The following is a 21,757-nucleotide window of genomic DNA, read 5'->3' on the forward strand; positions in this document are numbered from 1 at the left end:
CATGTACAATAGAGAAACCTAGACCCAAGCATTAGGGTTGCATGAGCACATAGGATGTTCTTATGGCTAAAACCCATCAGTGGTATCAGAGCCTTGATTGGTTTCTATTGTATTGATGCCTAGTACATTCATTCATGTTGCAAGATCGAGTTTTTGGCCATCTGCCTGACAAACTCGTCGAGTCCATAAGGGGACTCGGCGAGTTTAGCTGTCAGACAGGCGGATTTTCGGTATTTTTACCTATTTTGACTTAGGATAATTGCCATAATTGTTTAAAATTAATAAAATTCGAATTTTGTTGATCTCTTATGATTATCTTTGTCAAAATAAAAGATTTTGATCATCTAATTAGATAATTGTTACCTTATTTGATAAATGTTAAATTATATGAATTATTTGATCATTATCTTACAAGAATTTGAACTAGATCTAATTAGATAACCACAAATTAATAGTTAATTGCCTTATTTAAATTATGTGATCTAGAATTTTCTTGACAAAGTTTGGAAAAGTTTCAAATTAATCCTTTTAGGTTTTATAGTTTAAATTAGAACTTAAAAGTTTTGGTTTTGAAATTTAAATATGTTAAACCCTAATGTTTTGAAATGTTTCAAAACTTGCCCTCAAGTTTTTGAATTTAAAAGTTGATTAAAAGTTTAATTTAGAAATGTTAAATTCTAAACCCTAGTATTGTTTTGAAAAGGTTCAAATCACACCCTTATGGTTTTATTAATTAATTAAGGTGTATAATTAAAAGAGATTTAATAAACCCATAAAATTTTTGGTTTACATTTAATTAAATTAAAAGTATAATTTATTAAATTAGAACACCTAGTATTTTAAAAGTGTAAAATACACCCTATACTATATATAACATTAAAAGTCTCGTATTATATATGTATGAGTAAACAGACAGTCTTACCGTTAGTAGGCCTCATTCACGAAGTAGTTCTATAAGGGGTGTTTAAGGAAATTGCCTATAAAATGGTGATTGAATGGGTATCCACTCTTAGCCACCACACTCTTGACTAGTATAGGGTCGTTAGCCGAACAGGTAGGATAGGACAGAAACCTTCCATTATAAGTATAATGAAGTACAAAAGTAACTAAATGCTTTTACAATTCCCAATCTTAGTTACTTTAGGCAAACGTGAATTGATGCAATTTCGTGAAATTACACTTTGTGTCCTTGCGAAGACGTTAGTGGAGCGTGTGTGGTTAACCGGCACACTAAATGGTTCTAAGCAAAGGTAGCAAAGGGTGACTCAATGTTTGTCATAGTTCGGTGGAGCGTGTGTGGTTAACCGGGACATCGAATAGATGACTGTAACATGTGGGGGCACCATGTAAGTTTGCATGGTTATTCACACCCGCTTTGTGATCCTCGGTATCCCAGTCACAAACTAGATGGGCATATCGAGATTTAAACATGCCATTGAAAAGTTCAATGAATCTCAAAAGATCTAGGAATTTTCAAAAGATTTAAAACTTAAATTTCTTTTTCGTTTTTCATGGTGGAAATTAGTGAATCGTCATTCACTTACCTTCAAATATTCTGCAACTAGATTACGACATCCCTTTTCTAGGATGTAGAGTATTGTGTCGGGTCCTAGCCTTAATATCTCATTTGGGTGATTTGTTAAGGACTCAATCAATCAACTAACCTGAATTTAATTTTTCTCCCTTTTTATAGATGTCAAAGTATGACAACTATGGTCTTCCCAAATCCCGTGGAACAAGCTTTTCACATGAAGATGATATTCCACGATTCGATCGAGGAACACGAGATCATGCTTCACTTCCTCCACCTCCTCCTATTGTTCTCCCTAACCCACAAGTTCAAAAGATTGAAATGTTCAAACTCACTCAAGCCCTTTTGGCAAGTAAACATGAAGAAGGAAAGTCAGTGTGTGTACACATCTTCGAGATGAAGTCACACATTGATAGGTTAAGGATGCTGGGTGTCGAGACTTCAGGTAAGTTGGCTGTTGATTGGGTTCTTCAGTCGCTTCCTTAATCATATAGTGAGTTCGTTAGAAAGTACTATATGATGGATCATAACATGACCCTCATTGATTTGACCTGTTTGCTTATAGCTGCTGAATCAATAATGATTTGGTGAGCAGGTTGAGCAAATTTGTCTGGTAAATCAAACTCCCAAACGTCAATGGATATTGAAAATGGTGACATTGGAGATCTAGAAAAGGTAGATTTTGAGATAGTTCCTTGTGCCATTCCAAGAGAGTCCATTTGGTTCTATTGCCAAGAGAAGGGGCATTGGAGACGAAGCTGCCCTATTTACCTAAGAGATCTAAGATATGGGAGAGTCAAAACGTATGGCTCTACTTTAGGTAAAATCCATTAACTAACTCCTTTAAGTTCCTATTCTAGATTCTTAATACATGATGTGATAAGATTGCATTTTGATGTTTTGAAGGATCGAAGAAAGGAAAGGAAACTTAAGGAAAGAAGTGAGCAAAATCTAATCGTGAAGAAATGGATTTCGATCGCATTACTTGAAGATTAGATTCTTAAGCTACTACTTGGAGTTAGAATAAGATTGTTAAGAAATATGTATTAACATATTTTTTCAATTGAATTGCATTATAAGGACAAATTTTTCTGCAATAAAATAAATTTGATTTATATTATTTATTTATCCTTGCAATGGCGTGTATGAAAAATTGTTGTTTGAATGTTTCTATTATTAGTAATAATGGATTTGATTTTTAATTATGTTATTTGTTGAAAGGTCAAGAATTTACCAAATAGGGAAAGTTTCTCATCGCCCAAGTTTCATTTAGACAGAAACTTGGAATCATACAACTTGGTTGCATAATGAATGAGAAATTTCATATTTGGAAATTACACTAATTCGTTGACAAAGTATCAAGTGAAGGACTAGGAGATCGAGTACACAAGGTTGTGTGTTGATCAAGTCAACCACAAGAGTAACAAAGATATTCATCATGATTTACTAAGGTTAAGTAAATATTATTATACTTATGAAGATTAAGTGTAATTCTCAGTTGATTGAAAGAGTTTCAATAAACAGCAGAACGAATAAAGAAGAATCAAGTAGGCAGAAAGATAAAAGTTTCTCTATTCTAAGAAGAAGGGGGAGCACCTTTTATTATGTTTTATGATAGGTATTAATGATTAAGAACCATATCTCAATTGATCCTCTAAGTGAGTCATAGTACAATTGTATGTCTAAGAAGAGGAATCAAGGATTGAAGAAATGGTTAAATCAAGAAGTCAATCATACTTTGTTCCAATATCAAGTCTTAGAGTTAAGATTCTGAATTGAGTGACAAGTCTTAAGAAGGTTTATAACATTCATCAAATGTGGAAAAGGTTTTCTTATTCTTGCACATTTGAAATTGGAAAGTTGTGATGTCTTGGATAAGACAAAGACCAACTAGGACCAATTTTGTGAAGTGTTTTGTCTTGATAAAAGCTACACTAACTCTTGAATATTTGTTTATTAAGAAATGTTTATTGACAAGAGAATCCTATATGTCAAGGAGTCAGTGGGAGTCTCAAAGGTCTTGAAAGGTTTCAAGAACAAATAAAGAATAACCCTTATCGGTCATCACTAGCACATGACTTGAGGTTTACAACCTATCGTGTTGACACTATCTTGTTTCTGTGTCGTTCCAATTAAGTTAATTATGCATGTGAGTTCTATGAGTTCTCATTTGAATGCATAAAAGGCAAGGACCTTGATCAATGAAAAGTACATTGATAAGAAAGGATGAGCTGCTTAACTACTTGGAAGTCATGGTGGGCACTCGTGTTACCATAAGGCAAGAAATCAAGATTAAGAAACTTCGGTCCATAAGAGTTTAGATTTGTCGCAAACTTTAGTTTTGGACAAATTCGCATGGATAGAAACACATACACCATTAAAATCTAAGTGTCATAAGATTCCCTCCTTCATAAGAATGACTGTGAGGAAATGCTTTCGCTAAGAAAGATTTTAAGAAGATAGTAATTGTGAAAATTGTATTCTCGAATTCGATTATGGTTACGGTATCCCTTTCCATAATTCGAATTGTGAGATTTGGCAATTAGTCTGAATTGTTTGGACACACATATGAGCTATCTAAGGAAAAGGTGTATAAGTTTAAGAAGCTTAGATAAAGGATTACATGTCAAAGCTAGTCGGAGCATAGGTGTTATGCTTATATGATAATAATCATCATGATAGTGGGAGCATAAATGTTGTGCTTGTATGATTATTAAGGCAAGTATTGCAAGTTAGCAATATTAATTATAGAAAACAAGAGTTATACTTTGCAAAGTCATAAGGGTTGAATAGTTGTTTTGCTATAATTAAGGGAGAGAATATTATGCTTCATTTCAAATCTAAAGGCTTAGGTTGTGGAATGTTAATAAATTTAGTCAAGGATACATAGTGTGTTCTCAAATTTCGATTATGATTATGGCATAGTTCGAATTGTGAGAACGTGGCACATAAAATATTATGGCTGAAGATTGATAAAGTATCAGATCTTTATGTAAGACATTATGCATCGTGTCCCATACGCTTCGGTTGCAAATGTCTAGCGCATTTTGAAGGAAAAAGGACAAGAATCGGTTTTCACTAAAATAGTTAAACAACTATCAAAGGACGATCCAAAGTTCGCTAAGGATTGGTCGCTTGTGAGTAGTTGAAAGTATTTTATTGGATGGAACATATCGACATTATTATGAATAGATAAGATTCTATTAAGAATGAGTTAACATATGGAAAATGTGGAAATGTTTCCATATTGGGAGGGTGATATTGAGAATCTATATCTAGATTAGAAACTATTATGCAAGAAGGATGTTTAAAGGAATGTACTTTGAGTGAGAGACATCATATCTATAGAATTGTTTCTAATAAAGATTAGCCATGTCTTGATGATTTTGAGCTATGAATTTATGAAAGGATCATTGCATAAAATGTTAGAATCTAGCATATTCTATAAGTGGAAAGAATTTGATATTCTTATACTTATGATAAGGATTGGGAGTTGTGAAATGAGTATGATTGGAAATGTGTTCATTTGATATATTTCACAAAGTAAGGACCGTAGATAAACATTGTGTGCATGCTAAGAGCATGGGACAATTGTTGTTACAATTCAAGTAAGAAGTTGATTACCCGAAACAACAAATAATGAGTAATCAATATGGTGATTAGATAAAATGTTTTATTTATACCCAGAGTTTGGGGCCATATTGGATTATTATTATTCTTGTGTTTCCCTTTACATGTTTTGACTTCCTGAATAATTAAATTGGTTCAGAACAATCAAATTATTCGAACGGACCACAGTCGTTCATATGTTGGAAGTAGGTATGAATGAAGACTATCATGAATTGGTGTGTGGATTGTCTAAAGTGTATTAGACATAAGCAAATGTTTTCTGCAACGTTCATGAGTGTTTATGAATATAAGTTTGAGCATTGGATTAAACCCACACTCACTTAGATCACTTCATGGATTTTATCACGAGTGATTGGTGAGACGATAATATCTTATATTCTTGAAACCGAGATGTGTGAGTTGTATCTTGCGAGTCGGTTACGCATTGATAATATGTAAATGCACTAGTAACATGGTGTTATAAAACATATTGTTGTGTGTGATTCGAAGAGTGAGTGCAAGCAAGCATTGAATCAAAGTTTATTCGTTCCATTATCCAAAGTAGGATGAAAGTGATATCTTTGGGCCCCTCGATGATTTAGTGATGGCACCTAAGCGCTTGGCCAAGCCGAGACTAATTTGATGTGTTCAAATGTAGTCTGTTGTCAGTCGTCATAAATCGGAAATCGAGAAACAACACATAGACAGAGAGAATGATTTAAATCCATGTCTCATTCTATACGATATCTAGAATGGAGGAATATATGATCCCTTATCTAAAGGACGCGTATCTGATAAGATCAGAGTTGACAGCGGCTTTTGAAAGCTACGATTGCAGATCAGGATATGAAGTCATATGCAAAATAGTTATTAGACTTATCCAAGTGGGAGACTGTCGGATTAGTGTCTAAGTCCATAAATATTTTGGTATGTACTTGACCCGATGGTGCATGGTCCTTTTGGGTTGCCTTCACCAAAGCAACTTCATAGGATGAATTATGGAGAGAGAAGATTAATTATGATTTATTAATATATTATGAGAATAATATATTAAAGGATAAATCATATTGTTTAATTAATATTAGTCAAGAATTAATTGATAATTAATTTTGTGGCTAAAAGAGATTAATTAAACTTAAGGGACTGGAACTGTAATTATAAGATAATTGCATTTGGGCTATGGATTACCTTGGAATAATAGGTTGGACGAATTCTATGGGGAAACCCATTAGAAATCGTCCAAGGGTGATTCTAAAAGGGTCCATGGGCTGCTTAGGGCTTAAGCAGTCAGATTAGGGGTTCCTAGTTGAAAACCCTAATAGCCTACATGTATATATAGTACCCTTAAGCCCCAAAAACGTGGCAGATAGTACCACTAGGGTTTTTACATGTTTTGGGCAGCCTCCTCTTTCCTTATTCTTCATCCTCTTGCTCTTGGTGTTTGTGAACCATTAGAGGAATGACAATTGTGACTCTAAGCTTTCTAAAGTCATTACAAGGAGGATTCGAGATTGTTATTACTACATAACAATCAAGGTAAGATCTAAAAACCCTTTCACATGTTAAAATGATTAATTGTATGCTAGATCTAGGGTTTAAAGTCTTGGATGAATTGCATGTACAATAGAGAAACCTAGATCCAAGTATTAGGGTTGCATGAGCACATAGGATGTTCTTATGGTTAAAACCCATCGTTATCAACCTCTTTCTCCATAATTCATCCTAACAAATTGCTAAGGTGAAGGTAACCCAAAAGGACCATGCTACTATCAGATCAACTACATACCAATTATAGTTATGGGCTTAGACACTTAATCCAACAATGAATTCCTTGGGACACATATGGATCATGTGCATTCAATAGTATGGGCCCAGACTACCTTCCACACCTACCCGTATTTGTCTCAACGATCATCACAACCGCATAAACAAATACAATAACCAGGATACACATACATCCTACTGTAACGACCAAAAAAAATACGACCAATTTTAAATTTTTCAAAAACAACTCGATTCCATTAAATCATTACAAAAAGGTTTTCAATACATTTCATTTTAAGTATTCCCAGAATCTCATCTCAATATAAACACGAGGAGCGGTATGATCACGCCTTCGCCTTGCCACGGTCTCCTGAAGAACCTGAAAAACATAAAACCACAACCGTAAGCTCGAAAGCTTAGTGAGATATCCCCAAAATACCAACCACATATACCATACACGCATAACATGCCACAACATATCTGATCACAGAACAGCCATGCACTTCGGGTCTACTGTGTGACTGGTCCGCCGCACCGGCCTACAGTCCACCTGGTCCACCCTCTGAGTCTAGCCATAAACCTCGAGTCTACAGTGTGATTGGTCCGCCCTCACCGGGCCTTCAATCCACCTGGTCCACTCTCCGAATCTATCCACATACAACGATCCTGCAGTGTGATTGGTCCGCCCGCACCGGGCCTTCAATCCACTTGGTCCACTCTCTGAGTCTACAGTATGACTGGTCCGCCCGCACCGGGCCTTCAGTCGGCCTGGTCCACTCTCCGAGCCTCGGCACGTCTGTTCCGCCGTCTTGGGGCCTACAGCCTATTCGGACCGCTCGCTGGGCCTACGGGACAACCGGTCCGCCTTGGGTATCTTGGCCTACAGCACAAAGCAGGACCCGCCTCAACCCAACTCCATTCCAAACAACCATGTGCACATATACATACAATCATATAGCAATTCACAGTCAACAAGCAGATCAAATAGATCACATAACATATCATCATCCTAACCAGGATACCGACCTAACAGGTCACTAGCATAGCATCTCCCTATCTCTCAGGATACCGATCTCAATCAGGTCTCTAACATATACCATCCTAGCTCTCAGGATGGAATCATACCAAAGCAATAACATAACAACAACTACCCGGATCTCAATCCGATAAGGGCCGGTCTTGGTGCCTTAGACCCTGTTGATATAGTGAGAATAACTCACCTCGAAACTTCCGGCTGAAATGATAAGATCCCGCTACTCCAAACTCCGACACGAACTCCTCCACTGAACAACAACAAAGCACTGAACTCATTAATACCCACAATTACCAAAATACCCCTGCAAGACAACTAGTCAACCCTCGGTCAAAGGCAACCCCTGACTGACTCTACTCGCCGAGTCAACCCGATGACTCGCCGAGTCCCCATGCTCAGAACTTCCCTCAATCTGCGACCTAACTCGCCGAGTCACCCCGAGACTCGCCGAGTCCAACAACTCTGAGTCCACTCGCACACAACTCACCGAGTCATCCCTTGACTCACCGATTCTCGACTCAACCAGAAAATATTGGGACTCTTCGACAAGACTCGTTGAGTCCAAGAATAGACTTGCTGAGTCTAAGGCTATCTTGAACCTACTCGCCGAGTTTTTCATACAACTCGCCGAGTTCCAGGCCATCTTCATCCAACTCGCCGAGTTGTTCTTCCAACTTGTCGAGTTCCAGCCTATCTTCAAGCAACTCGTCGAGTCCACCCATGTGACTCGCCGAGTACCATCGGTCTGTATCCATACAGAAGCACTCCAGGCCATGCAATCGATCCAAAACATAGATCTAGCCTCCTACAACCCATCCATCACGTAAAGTGGCAAACTTTACGTGAATCCAAAGAGATCTATGCATTTTGCACATTAGGGCTAGGGTTTGGGACATGATAGCTTCACCCAACACTCAACACAGGGACTTTATGCACATTTGGACCATCACCACTCCAGATCTGAGGTAGCAACCTCAGATCTAACTTCCAAACTCCAAAACATACCAAGATAAGCTCCCCACAACCCCAAAATGATGAATCCATAAGAGTAACAGCCCAAGGACGAGATATTAACTCAAAAGAACGCCCCAACTGCAATGGAACTCGAATCCAAGCAAAGCCCCTTACTCCAACCCTCTTAGGGTTTCTGGACTTGAGGATGAGTAAAGAGGCTGGGGGAATGGATGTTATGTTCTTTATATAGGGCTCAACCCCGAGAATTAAGGTTTTCTCCACTCAGCGCCTACTCGCCGAGTCCATCTTACTGACTCGCCGAGTCGGCCACTTGACATGCGACCAAGTCGCGACTCTACTCGCCGAGTCCACCCATGGACTCGCCGAGTCGCTCTTTCCCAATTTACTCTTTTAGCCCTTCAACTCTACTCTTGATATTTCGGGATGTTACAATTCTCCCCCACTTACATTAGGCTTCGTCCTCGAAGCCTGCGGCAACTCAATTCCAGAAATACCCCCGCCACGCACCACCTGGCATTAACCCGACCAGGTTCCTCAAACACAACCATAGAAACCAGAAGCTCACTTTCTCCTTTCTTACGGTGTCCTAACCACCGACTCAAGCCGACCACCGACTTTACCCTCTGATAATCACACTCAACAACCGAGAATTACCAATGATGCATCACTGCTCCAAATCCCAATAATCACTCGACCCCATATGAGCTAGAAAACCATGAACCATCGGACCCCCGATCCGAATCCCACTATATCCATTCCATGCTGACGGAAAGACCCATTCTTCAATCTCAGAGCAACTCCCACGAGTTCTCTTCTTGCAATCACATACACATGCTGAACTAGCTCTAGCACCCTCAGGTTGGGAAAACCCGATACACTGATGATATCCTCAAACATCCCCCAGGATGAACCACTAATACATACCCAATTCCCTGATCAGAATCATACTAAGAGCCCAAGACTCCCTCCCCGCATACCTTCCGAGCCTCTTGACTCTACACCTGCGGAATTCCTTCCGCGACCACAACAGACATCCCAAACCAAATGTGCTTCCATTCCACTGCCGCAAACACGCTGCTCAATAACCATACTCGGATTACTCTAATCATAAATCTGCTCTGCCACTTTCACTTTCGTGAACTTGCACTCCCTCTCGGAGTTACGCACCTCTCTATTTTTACTTTACCAAGGAATCCACTTGGCCACATTGTCACTCCGACAAGTTCCACGGTGCTCGCCCCACGCTACACCACCCTTTTTATAGCGTATCCGCTATCCATCCAGCACACATACTCTGACTCTCATCGCAGGGACTCTCAAGCCCATGCACTATCTCAACTAATCAAGATCACTACCCGGGGCTAGACCTTCTAATGCAATCACACTGCAACATACACAATCCATATCCTCGAACCGATCCAACAATACCAGCAGAGTCTTCAGCATGACTGGACCGCCTCACCAGGCCTTCAGCCAATCTGGACCACTCTCAGAACCTTCAGCCAATCTGGACCGCTCTCAGTGCCTTCAGTTTGGCTGGACCGTTCTCCGACTCGAGCCTTCGGCTTGACTGGTACGCCCACCGGCCTTCAGTCTATCCGAACCGCTCAACTAACATTCATCATTCCGAGCTATCTCTCCCGGAAATCCTCCCATGCATACTGTTCTAGCCCTTTAAGGGTTCCGAAATCTGTCTCAATCGCACATGCTCGATCCCGGCCTGCTCCCAGGCCCTCCACAATCGAATGCCCTAGGTCTATATCCCGCCCTGCATGCCCGACACTTGTTCCTATCAGCCTACACTCTAGACTGACGGAACACTGCTGAATCCCAACAGCTAAGCACCCTCAAATACTCATCGCTCTCCCGGAGAATTTTCCAATTCTTCCCCATTTGTAGCACTGCTTAACAATCCACGGTCGCCAACACCGACCACCCAGATCAACTCTGCACAAAACCAACACTTACACGCGGACTGATTACCACAAGCATAAACAACCTTAACAAGATCCCACATCAACACAGATTAACCCGCTCAAAAGAAACTCGATCTGCATCTAACCACTCCTCGGAAAACAGATGCTACCCGGCCTTCAAACCAATGCCAGGTCCCCACTAATAACCCTCATGGATGGTAACCAATGGAATTGCCAATACAATAACCCATAACCAAACCACAACCCTCAAAACGACGAATACCGCATCGAAAACCACATAAAGATACCAGCACATAAACAATACACCACAATAATCACAAGATAACAAGATATCAAGAAAGAAACATACCCACAGCTGCATCCGGCACTGCTCTGACCACCTCTGCCACAAGTTGATAAGCACGACCCTGATCCCTTGGGGGCTCCGCTCCATCCTGACCTCCACCTGTAATCCTCAAAGTGGCCGGTGCTGGAGCCTGCACCAGTCCTGCAGCAAGCTGTGGACAGTTGACCCTCAAATGTCCAACCTGATGACAATGATAACAAATCCTCAAATCCCGAACCGGCGCTGACTGCCGACAATCCCTCGTATAGTGCCCCTCCTTTCCGCACTTGCGGCATGCACGACCGGACCTACAAACTCCGGTGTGACCCCTCCCACACTTCCCACAAGTGTGGCTGCTCAGATCCCCCACTCTAACATCAACGGTCTTGGACCGATTCGGCGCCGGCTACAACTGCACCGGAGCCTGCCTCAGCTCACGCAACTGCAACTCAATCTCTAACTCACGCCGCCTAGCGGCCTCCTGCAACTCCAACAAGGTCTCGCACCTCTGCGTAGACACAAACTGTCTGATGTCCCTCTTGAGGATGCTCAGATATCGAGACATCTGAGCCTGCTCCGAAGCGAACTTTGGGCAGAACATCGCCCTCTCAGTGAACATCCTGGTGATCTCAGTCACCGACTCCGAATCCTGCTTCAGCTCAAGGAACTCCTAAGCCAATCTCTCCCTCACAACTTGCGGAACATAACGAGTGCTGAACATTTCTCTGAACTGGTCCCATGAAACCGCAGCCCTCTGCGCATCTGAATATGACCCCGCGGTCAATCTCCACCAATCCTTCGCCCTAAGCCTCAACAGGTTCAGAGCACACCTCACCCTCTGATCAGCAGGGCATGAACACCTGAAGAAACTGTTGGAATAGTGTCTAAGGCTGCAACTATATTAGGCAAGTATTTGACCCGGTTGTGCATGGTCCTTTTGGGTTGCCTTCACCATAGCAACTTGATAGGATGATTTATTAAGAGAGAGTAAATATTATTTGTATATTATGAGAATAATATAAGGAATAATATATTGTTATTTGATTAATATAAGTCATAGAAATAATTGGAATTAATTTGGTGACTTAAAGAGATTAATTAAATAAGAGGGTATAAACTCTCAATTGTTTGATAGTTAAACTTTAGACTGTAAATCCATATTGATATGTATTGGACGGATTCTAGAAGCTAAAGGATAGCTTAAATCATTCATTGCTTATCTAAGGAATGGATTTGGATAGCCTTAAGAGAAGATTATCCAATTAGGGTTTAGGGTGTAACCCTTAAGGAGTCTACTAGTATAAATAGACCCTATGGCATAAGGAAATCGAAACTTCACCAAAAGTAAGAGAACCCTGGCCGAATTCCTCCCTTCTCCTCTCTCCTAAATCATCCTCCTTGCTAGTCGGTGTTTGTAAGCCATTAGAGGAGTGACAATTGTGACTCTAGAAGCTCCAAGACAACAAGATCAACAAGGAATCCAAAGGTATGATTCTAGATCTGTTTTAACATTGTTCTTATTCCTAAATAGTCATTAGAAGTCTTGGATTCAAAGCATGTTTAATTAGAAAGCCTAGATCCAAGCATTAGGGTTTAGCATGCACACATAGGAAAGTTCTTATGGCTAAAACCCATCAGTCGTATCAGAGCCTAGCTTGGTTTTCATTAAATTGTTGCTTAATTGTCTGAAACTAAACTGCAAAATTCGATTTTTGTGTTTCTGAGTCATGGACTCGGCGAGTTCCAAAATGGACTCGGCGAGTTGGCCTGACTCGGCGAGTCCCTTTGTGCACTCGGCGAGTCCAAGCGTCAGGAATTGCCAGATTCGGGATTTCTTCATGATTATCTTATGGAAACTTACCTTAATGATATTAGATCAACCCTAATCCGATTTTTTGATATATATGACTATTATCTTGATCTAATTGAAGATATTTATCAACTAATAAAATATTTAATTTCCTTATATGATAATTAATTAATTATTTTGATTATTTTGGTAATTATCTTGAAAGAAATCTTGAATAAATCAAATATAGATAATTAGGAAATTAATTGTTAATTAAAATTATTTGTTATTTGATCCTCCATGTTTAAAACTTGTCCTCAAGTTTTGAAATTTATATTTTGTAATTAAAAGTTTTAATTTAGACAATTTAAATTTCAAACCCTAGATTTTTTAAAATGTTTAAAATACAACCCTATACTAATATAATATTACAAGATTAATATATATATATATATATATATATATATATATATATATATATATATATATATATATATATATATATGTATGTATGTATGTATAACTAAAATGCTAGTCTTACCGTTAGTAGGCCTCATTCACGAAGTTGATCTATAAGGTGGGTATAAGGTTGCGGCCTATAAAATGGCGCCTAATGGGTGTACACTCACACCCACCGCTTGCTTGATCGGTGGAGGGCGTTAGCCGAACGGGTAGGATAGGGCAACCTCATCCTCTCATTAAAAGTATAATAAGTAATATAAAGTAACTACACATTTTTTAAAATTTCTCAATCTTAGTTACTTTAGGAAAAGTGAACTGATGCAATCCCATGAAATTACACTTTGTACCCTTGCTAAGAAGTTAGTGGAGCGTGTGTGGATTACCGGCACACTAATTGGTTCTAAGCAAAGGTTGCAAAGGGTGATTCATTGTTTATCATAGTTCGATGGAGCGTGTGTGGTTTACCGGCACATCGAATAAGTGATTGTTACAATGAAGGCACCATGTGAATTTGCATGGTAATTCACACCCGCTTTGTGATCCTCGGTATCCCATTCACAAACTAGAGGGGCATATCGAGATTTAAACGTGCCGTTGAATAGTTTCAATGAATCTCATCTGATCCTAGGAAGTCTCAATACATTTAGGACTAATAGTTAAGTTTTTTGAAATGGAGAATTAGTGAATCGTCATTCACTTACCTTCAATTTATTTGCATGTTAGATTACGGCATCCCTTTTCTAATATGTAAATGTTATTGTTGGATCCTAGCCCTAATTTTTCTTATTGGGTGATAATTAGGGATTCATATTCTAATCTATTTTTGTCCTTTCTATTTGTAGATGTCGAACGCAAACAACGCTGCTGCTAGTTCTTTCACGTTGATGAGCCTTTGCCAAAAGGTCACCTTCGATGGAACGAACTTTAGCGAATGGATAAGATACATTCGCACCATTGCTCGCTATGAGGATAAGGAGTATGTCCTCGATGAGAAGCTTGAGAAAATCAACCCCGAAATTGCTACTCCGGCTGAAATTACCGCTTTCGAAACTCATGAGCGAGATGCAACGAAGGTACATTGCATCATGATAGCCACCATGAACTCCGAATTCCAAAAGTCCTACGAGGACATGTACCCGTACGAGATGCATCAAGACCTATTGGAGAGATATCACCAAAACGCGAGACAAGAGCGTTATGAGATTTTCACTAACATGATTTCCGCTAAGATGGATCATGGAGAGTCTCTTACCGTGCACCTGCAAAAGATGCAAAGGTATGTCGACCGCCTTCGCAAGTTAAATGTTGACTTTGGGGAAGACTTGGCGATCGACATGGTGCTTCACTCTTTGCCTCCGATGTACAATCAATTTAGGATGACCTACCACATGAACAAAGAGGAGGTCACCCTAAGCAAACTCCAAGGTCTCTTGAGGGTCGCTGAGAGCAACTTCAAAGACAAGTCTGTTGCACCAACTCCCAATCCACCCGCTGCTCCTGTCTTGGCTATTGGTCAAGGAAAGGGAAAGAAGAGGAAGGCTTCGTCTAAGAACTATCACAAGGTTAAAGCCCGAGATGGTGCCTCTTCTAGTGGGACCAAAGTTGATCCCGCTAAGCCCTGCCCTAACCTGAAGGAGGCAGAGTGCCACCACTGCCACAAGATAGGACATTGGAAGAGAAGTTGCCCATAGTACCTGCAAGCCATCAAGGAAGGAAATATCAAGCCATCTTTCGCAGGTATATATACAATTAAATCTAACGATTCTAATCATTCTATTTCTTGGGTTCTTGATACCGGTTGTGGTTACCACATTTGTTGTAATGTGCAGGGACTAAGATGAAGTAGGGATGTGGAGCAAGGAAGAATCAATCTGATCATGGGGAACAGAAGATCGTCGCCTGTAACCAAGATTGGAGTGTATTCTTTAGTGCTTAGGAATAATTTATGTTTAGATTTGAACAATTGTTGCTATTCGCCAGAAATGGCTAGAAACATCATTTCATTTCATGGTTTATATAGACAAGGTTTTAGATTTTATTTTAATCGTGAGAATGGTTCTATTTTGGCTTATCTAAATGGTGTCTTTTACTTCGAAGCTATACCATGTAATGGAATTTATGAAACTGTTATGATTGTTGATAACTTAGGAAATGATGTTTTGAACATATATTCTTCCACTAGTATGGATAAAGCATCCTTGTGGCATTGTCGTCTTGGACATGTCAACAAGAAACGCATAGCCCAACTCCAAAAGGATGGAGTGTTGGAGTCATTCGACCTTAGGGAAGATGACACATGCGAGTCTTGTTTACTTGGAAAGATGACTAAATCACCCTTCACGAGTACGTGTGAAAGGGGTGAGGGTCTATTGGACTTAATACATACCGATGTATGTGGACCGTTTAGATCAACCACGAAGGATGGGAACCGCTTCTACGTAACTTTTACCGATGATTATAGTAGATATGGGTATATCTATTTAATCAAGCAAATGTCAGAAACTTTTGAAAAGTTCAAAGAGTTCAAGAATGAAGTGGAGAATCAATTGGGCAGGAAAATCAAGATGCTTCGATCCGATCGAGGAGGAGAGTACCTAAGTCTTGAATTCCACGATTATCTCAAGGAGTGTGGAATAGTTTCGCAATTGACGCCTCCTAGGACACCGCAGTTGAATGGTGTGGCAGAAAGGCGTAATCGAACCTTATTGGATATGGTTCGCTCTATGATGAGTCGTGCTTCACTACCTATCTCTTTTTGGGGGTATGCCTTAGAGACTGCCGCCCATATCCTTAACCGAGTCCCTACTAAGAAGGTTGCCAAAACACCTCACGAGATGTGGACAGGGAAAGCTCCCTCGTTGGCACATATCAAGGTTTGGGGTTGCGAGGCTTTCATAAGACGAGATACTCACGACAAACTCGAACCCCGAAGTGAGCGATGTATTTTCATCGGCTACCCGCAGACATCCTTTGGATATCTCTTCTATATACCGAAGGACAATGTTGTCTTTGTTGCGAGGAGAGGAGTTTTCCGAGAGCGAGAACTCATAGGCCAAGGAGACAGTGGGAGGCAAATCGAACTTGAAGAGATTCAAGAGTCGATAGATGAAGGAACCTCTACCGCTGGCACTCAACCTGAGGAGGAAACTCCGGTTGAACCGATTGACGAATCCTTACCTCTTAGACGTTCCGATCGAGTTAGAGTTCTACCCCAGTTTTATGGTTTTCATATTACTAACGAAGGGGACACGTATATTAGTGATGGTACACTAATAAATCTTGATGAACCTAATAGCTATACGGAAGCCATGGCAGGCCCGGAGTCTGCGAAATGGGAAGAGGCAATGGATAGCGAGATCCAATCCATGTATGATAACCAAGTTTGGAATTTGGTTGATTATGTGCCCGGACGTAAGACCGTTGGGTGCAAATGGATCTTCAAGAAGAAGACCGACGTAGATGGAAACGTACACACATATAAAGCGCGATTGGTTGCGAAGGGCTTTACTCAAACTCCCGGAGTTGACTATGATGAGACCTTTTCACCAGTTGCGAAGATAAAATCTATTAGGGTGATGCTAGCTATTGTCGCATTTCATGATTATGAGATTTGGCAAATGGATGTCAAGACCGCCTTCCTTAACGGAAAATTGGCTGAGGATGTTTACATGGCTCAGCCAGAGGGGTTTGTGGATCCGAAGCATCCGAATAGAGTGTGTAAGCTTGAGAAGTCCATTTATGGACTTAAGCAAGCGTCTCGCAGATGGAATCTTTGCTTCGATGAGAAAGTCAAAGAGTTTGGATTTGTATGAATCGAAGATGAGTCTTGTGTATATGTCAAAGCCAGTGGGAGTATAGTAGGCTTCGTCGTTCTATATGTCGATGACATATTACTCATAGGAAACGACATCCCGACTCTGCAGGAGGTTAAGTCCTGGCTCGGGAAGTGCTTCGCTATGAAGGACCTCGGAGAGGCTTCTTACATTTTGGGAATAAGGATAGTAAGAGAAAGAAGTAAGAGACTAATTGGACTTAGTCAGAATACTTACTTAGAGAAGGTACTAAAACGTTTTAATATGGAAAACTCGAAGAAGGGAGAGTTACCGATACAAAGTAATGCCAAGTTGAGTAAGACTCAAAGTCCGAGTACCGAAGCTGAAATAGCAGAAATGAGCCGAGTACCATACACTTCCGCAGTTGGCTCAATCATGTACGCTATGACTTGTACTCGCCTTGATGTAGCCTTCGCTTTGAGCATGGTTAGCAGATATCAAGGGAATCCTGGCAGAGCACATTGGATTGCGGTGAAGAATATCCTTAAGTATCTTCAGAGGACAAAGGAATGGTTCTTAGTCCTCGGAGGGAGAGATGACTTGAAGGTGCGAGGGTATAGTGACGCCAGCTTTCAAACCGACAGGGACAACTACCCTTCGCAGTCGGGCTGGGTCTTTACCCTGAATGGAGGAGCAGTGACATGGAAAAGTTCCAAGCAGGAAACCGTAGCTGATTCAACGTGCGAATCAGAGTACATTGCAGCGAGCGAAGCGTCGAAGGAGGCAATATGGCTGAAGAACTTCATCGGTGATCTTGGAGTTGTACCTGCCATAAAGGAGCCCATGGAGATTTTCTGTGATAACGAAGGAGCGGTTGCCTTGACCAAGGAACCAAGGGATCATGGTAGATCACGACATATCGGCAGAAAATATCACTTCATTAGACATCGTGTAGAAGAAGGACAACTCGTAGTGAAGAGGATATCATCAGAAGATAACCCAGCAGATCCGCTTACGAAGGGACTGAGTAGGGTTAAGCACTTACAGCATGCTAGAAGTATTGGGCTGAAGGATGATATTAGTATAGATTAGATAGTATTAGAAATGTGTAATAGATAAATGTAATTAACATTTGATGATTAAATAAAGGAGTTTTATTTATGAGTAATGTTACTATCTTATGTTAATTGTTTAGCTATTGTTTCACTTTGCATGTTTTGACTTCCAGAATAATTGAGTTTATTAGGAATAATCGAATTGTTCAAATTGTCCACAATCGTTCATATGTTGGAAGTAGATATGAATGAAGATTGTCATGAATCGGTACGTAGATTGTCTGAATGGTATTAGACATAGCAAAGGGTTGCTGCGACATTCATGAGTGCTTATGAACTAGTTTTGAGCATTGGAACAAACCCACGCTTGCTGGAATCACCTTATGTAGTATGATATAATAGGGTGATCGCGAGACGATAATATCATATAGTCTTAAAACCTAGATATATGGTTTATTATTTGCTTATTGATTGTACATTGATAATGCGAAAACGCATTGGTAACTCAATGTTATAAAACGCATTGTTGTGTATAGTTGATTATTGAATAAGTAAATGCATATAAGTCGAAGTTTATCTGTAACTTTTATCTAAGAAGGTAAAAGCGATATCTCGGCCGCTCGATGATTTGATTTGACTTATGTGTTGGGCCCGGTCAGAACTGAATTGATGTGTTCGATTAATTTCTATGTCGAATAAATCAGAGATCGAGAAACCTAATGCTTGACTAACCATTCCATAGGATTGTCAGCATGATATCTAACAGAGGACTGTACGATCCCTTATCTAAAGGACAAGATTGATTATATCAGAGTTTGACAGCGTCTTTTAGAGCTACGATTGCAAACCGAATTGTACTTGTGCATATAGTTACTAGACTTATTCAAGTGGGAGACTGTTGGAATAGTGTCTAAGGCTGCAACTATATTAGGCAAGTATTTGACCCGGTTGTGCATGGTCCTTTTGGGTTGCCTTCACCATAGCAACTTGATAGGATGATTTATTAAGAGAGAGTAAATATTATTAGTATATTATGAGAATAATATAAGGAATAATATATTGTTATTTGATTAATATAAGTCATAGAATTAATTGGAATTAATTTGGTGACTTAAAGTGATTAATTAAATAAGAGGGTATAAACTGTCAATTGTTTGATAGTTAAACTTTAGACTGTAAATCCATATAGATATGTATTGGACGGATTCTAGAAGCTAAAGGATAGCTTAAATCGTCGATTGCTTATCTAAGGAATGGATTTGGATAGCCTTAAGAGAAGCTTATCCAATTAGGGTTTAGGCTGTAACCCTTAAGGAGTCTACAAGTATAAATAGACCCTATGGCATAAGGAAATTGAAACTTCACCAAAAGTAAGAGAGCCCTGGCCGAATTCCTCCCCTCTCCTCTCTCCTAAATCATTCTCCTTGCTAGTTGGTGTTTGTAAGCCATTAGAGGAGTGACAATTGTGACTCTAGAAGCTCCAAGACAACAAGATCAACAAGGAATCCAAAGGTATGATTCTAGATCTGTTTTAACATTGTTCTTATTCCTAAATAGTCATTAGAAGTCTTGGATTCAAAGCATGTTTAATTAGAAAGCCTAGATCCAAGCATTAGGGTTTTGCATGCGCACATAGGAAAGTTCTTATGGCTAAAACCCATCAGAAACACCCCTCCACGTCTGATAACCATCTCATAGAGACAATCAGGTCCTGAACTCCATCAAAGGTGGGAGGTTTCGTATTGTCGAAGTCCCGATACTGAAAGCCCCGACCAGCTCCTCCCCCTGTCGCTGCTACAGCTGTTGTAGCCGCCGCGGCAGCCGTCTCTGTGAGAGCTGCATAGTGCTCATCAAAATACTCAACCATGGTGGTCTTGATCGACCCAAACAGCTCCGACAACTCAGCCCGGAACAACTCAGCAATCTCATCACGCAGGATCTCCCGAATCCTCTCATCCAACTCGCACGTGCTCATCTGACCAATGAACTCGGGCGGTACTGACCCGCCTGGAACTCCCTCTCCTGCTCCCGATCCTGACCCGGATCCACTCCCAGCATGCCTCGGAATCTCCATACTGAAAATCACCACAAAAACTCAGATACTTCCCACTATCCCGGGAACCAACTCTCTCAACCCAACCCTAGAGGTCATGGTTTCCCTGATACGCGTATGGGTCCTGTGCTTTCAGTAGTACGGGCCCATACTACCTTCCACACCTACCCATATTTGTATGAAGTACTACCACAACACCCTAGTGAAAACATGCATAATAACTCTCAACCCTCACCACTAGAGGGAACACTGAAAATCTCCCATAAGGAAACCCTAGGCTACAGGCATCACAAATCAGGCAACATTATCATGAAATCCTGAAGATCCCTAGCCTATCACTAGCATGTTGTTTTATCAAAGCTCAAAAACAAATAACATGCATGGTATTTTGGGGTTACTTACTGGCTCCGGCTGATCGTACCTCCGCGTCCTCCTTTACTCATTTTGAAAACCATTTTAAACTCTCTTTTGAAAACTCTCCTCGATTTGAGACTGGAGTCACACGAGTGTTTCTCCAATTCACTCAAACCAAGGCTCTGATACCAACTTGTAACGACCAAAAAAAATACAACCAATTTTAAATTTTTCAAAAACAACTCGATTCCATTAAATCATTACAAAAAGGTTTTCAATACATTTCATTTTAAGTATTCCCATAATCTCATCTCAATATAAACACGAGGAGCGGTACGATCACGCCTTCGCCTTGCCACGGTCTCCTGAAGAACCTGAAAAACATAAAACCACAACTGTAAGCCTGAAAGCTTAGTGAGATATCCCCAAAATACCAACCACATATACCATACACGCATAACATGCCACAACATATCTGATCACATAACAGCCATGCACTTCGGGTCTACTGTGTGACTGGTCCGCCGCACCGGCCTACAGTCCACCTGGTCCACCCTCTGAGTCTAGCCATAAACCTCGAGTCTACAGTGTGATTGGTCCGCCCTCACCGGGCCTTCAATCCACCTGGTCCACTCTCCGAATCTATCCACATACAACGAGCCTGCAGTGTGACTGGTCCGCCCGCACCGGGCCTTCAATCCACCTGGTCCACTCTCTGAGTCTACAGTATGACTGGTCCACCCGCACCGGGCCTTCAGTCGGCCTGGTCCACTCTCCGAGCACCGGCACGTCTGGTCCGCCCTCTTGGGGCCTACAGCCTATCCGGACCGCGCGTTGGGCCTACGGGACAACCGGTCTGCCCTGGGTATCTTGGCCTACAGCACAAAGCAGGACCCGCCTCAACCCAACTCCATTCAAAACAACCATGTGCACATATACATACAATCATATAGCAATTCACAGTCAACAAGCAGATCAAACAGATCACATAAAATATCATCATCCTAACCAGGATACCGACCTAACAGGTCACTAGCATAGCATCTCCCTATCTCTCAGGATACCGATCTCAATCAGGTCTCTAACATATACCATCC

This window comes from Lactuca sativa, chromosome 8 (genome assembly GCF_002870075.4).
Source record: "Lactuca sativa cultivar Salinas chromosome 8, Lsat_Salinas_v11, whole genome shotgun sequence".
In the NCBI taxonomy this organism is placed as follows: Eukaryota; Viridiplantae; Streptophyta; class Magnoliopsida; order Asterales; family Asteraceae; genus Lactuca; species Lactuca sativa.